Source organism: Stegodyphus dumicola, chromosome 7, assembly GCF_044657685.1.
Source record: "Stegodyphus dumicola isolate Sdum_Otavi_A_Nest chromosome 7, ASM4465768v1".
Classification (NCBI taxonomy): domain Eukaryota; kingdom Metazoa; phylum Arthropoda; class Arachnida; order Araneae; family Eresidae; genus Stegodyphus; species Stegodyphus dumicola.
In genome coordinates this window covers 210,013,882-210,016,381 of record NC_140774.1, presented here as the reverse complement: position 1 = coordinate 210,016,381, position 2,500 = coordinate 210,013,882, and the positions used below count along the sequence as shown (strand labels likewise).

The 2,500-nt window shown below is 30.3% G+C and overlaps 1 pseudogene; it reads left to right on the top strand.

Annotated features, from left to right (window-relative positions):
* The window catches only part of LOC118179324 (large subunit ribosomal RNA), a 7,595-nt pseudogene that overhangs the window by 2,797 nt on the left and 2,298 nt on the right, over positions 1 to 2,500 (top strand).

The window sequence follows — 2,500 nt, the reverse complement described above, 5'->3', positions numbered from 1 at the left end:
TCAATTGTTTTAACGATAATTTTAATTTAATGCATATCTATGTTTTTTCATTTTTCACTTTTTAAAATTTTTTTTGGAACAACAGTTTAATTTATATAATTTTTTTTACTGTACTTCAATCTTCGGTACTTGGTCTTATGGCCATATTCTTATTACAGTTGTATAGTAGCTCCAGTTTCTTTATTAATTAATGATTTTGGGGGTTTTTTAATATTATGCCTAATATTTCTAGTCCGTAGGGGGTCTTTGACCCCTGGTTAATTTTTCTTATGTCATTTTATGGCTTTCTTTCTTGATTTACCATGTCTTATTTTTTCTTTTCTCTTCTCTCGGCACTTGGTAAAGACTTTGTTTTGACACCCCGAGACCGACCCATGTTAAATCTCCTATTTTCTCTTTTGTACTATTGTTTGTACTATCGTTCCCTTTTTTTTTTCAATTAATTCCTATACCCTCAAATTTCATTTAAGTTTTTTTTACTTTTTTACTCGAAACAATAGTCATTTTATTATATTATTTTTTCTAAATTCTCTAACTTCGGTTCTCGGTCTTCTGGCCATAATCTAGCCTTGTTACATGGTCTTCAATATCTTTCAATAAATTGAGAAGTGTGGTGTTATTAGCCAACTTGTCCTTTCTTACTTAGTCCGGGGGGGGTCCTCGGACCCCCTGGTCGATTTTTTTCTCTATTCATCTATCTGGTTTCCATGACTTATTTTTTTATTTCTATTCTCTCAACACTTGGCAATGACTTTGATTTGACACCCCGAGACCGACTCATGTTAACTCTCCTATATTTTCTTTAGTACTATTGTTTGTACTATTGTTCCCTTTTCTATTACAATCTATTCCTATCCCATTAAATTTCATTTAAGCATTTTTAAATTTTTTTTCGGAACAATAGTCTTTTAATAATATAATTTTTTCTTCTTTCTCTAACTTCGGTACTCGGTCTTCTGGCCATAATCTTGTCTTGTTGCATGGCGTTCAATGTCTTTCAATACTTTGAGAATTGTGGGGTTGTTGCCGACTTGTCCTCTCTTATTTAGCCTGTAGGGGGTCCTGGGGCCCCCCGGTCGATTTTTTTCTTTTCATCTATCTGGTTTACTTGTAATTTTATCTTTACTTTACCTGTTTTTTTCTCTTCTCATCGCAGTTTGCAAATACTCTATTTAACCACCCCCAGACCAACCTATGTTAATTATTTACTATTTTTTATTGTATTGTTATTTGTATTATTTTTCTTGCGAATTTTTCAATCTTTTCCTTTTTCTTTAAATTTCATTTCAGCACTTTTAAGTTTTTTTTTCGAACAATAGTTTTTTTCTTATAATTTTTTTTTCTTATATTGCTAACTTCGGTATTCGGTCTTTTGGCCATTTTTTTTTATTTAGTTGCATATTGTATTTCATTTTCCATTTAAGTTAGAATTTGAGGTCTTTCTTAAATTGTCTTTTATTATACAGTCCACGGGGAGTCCTGGGGCCCCCCGGGTTTTTTTTTTTTTTTTTTTTTTTTTTTTTTTTTTTTTTTTTTTTTTTTTTTTTAGCACTCTACTCCATAATGCAGTTCGTAAATTTTCTATTTGGTCTCTGCTGTATATATGTAAATATGTCTTTCTTTGTGGTTGTAGCTGCCTCCTATAGCCTACCCCCTTTTTTTTTTTTTTTTTTTTTTTTTTTTTTTTTTTTTTTGTTTGTTTGTAATGCAATTTTCGTTCTTTAGGAGGAAGTGCTCCCACATATTATTATATGATTTTCTTTTGTATTCATGTTTAATCTCCCCCACCGGTTAGTTACACATACCTTTTTTCATATCTCATTAACTCTATCATATTCTATGTTAATGAAACTCTGACTGTCTTGGTGGGGACAATGTCTTTTATATTTCATCATATTTTTGTACTTATGCTTTATGTCCATATGCTTTATGTCCTTTTTTTTTTTTTTTTTTTTTTTTTTTTTTTTTTTTTTTTTTTTTTTTTTTTTTTTTTTTTTTTTTTTTTCGTGGTTGTAGCTGCCTCCTATTGTCTTTTGTTTCATTTGTAATGTAAATTATGTTCTTTAGGAGGAAGTGCTCCCACATTGTATTTTAGTAATCTCTTGTATTTTTGTTTATTTTTCCCCACCGGTTAGTCACACAAACAATTTCTCATTTTTTATTTATTCTATCATATTCCACATTAATATGATATTCTGACTACCATGGTGGGGTCACAGTTTTCTTGTATATATGTAAATCTATCTTTCTTTTTTGTGGTTGCAGCTGCCTCCTATTGTCTTTTGTTTCATTTGTTATGTAAATTATGTTCTTTAGGAGGAAGTGCTCCCACATATTGTATTTTAGTATTTTTCCCCACCGGTTAGTCACACAAACAATTTCTCATATTTCATTTATTTTATCCTATTCCACATTAATATGATATTCTGACTACCTTGGTGGGGTCACAGTTTTCCTGTATATATGTAAATTTTTCTTTCTTTTTCGTGGTTGTAGCTGC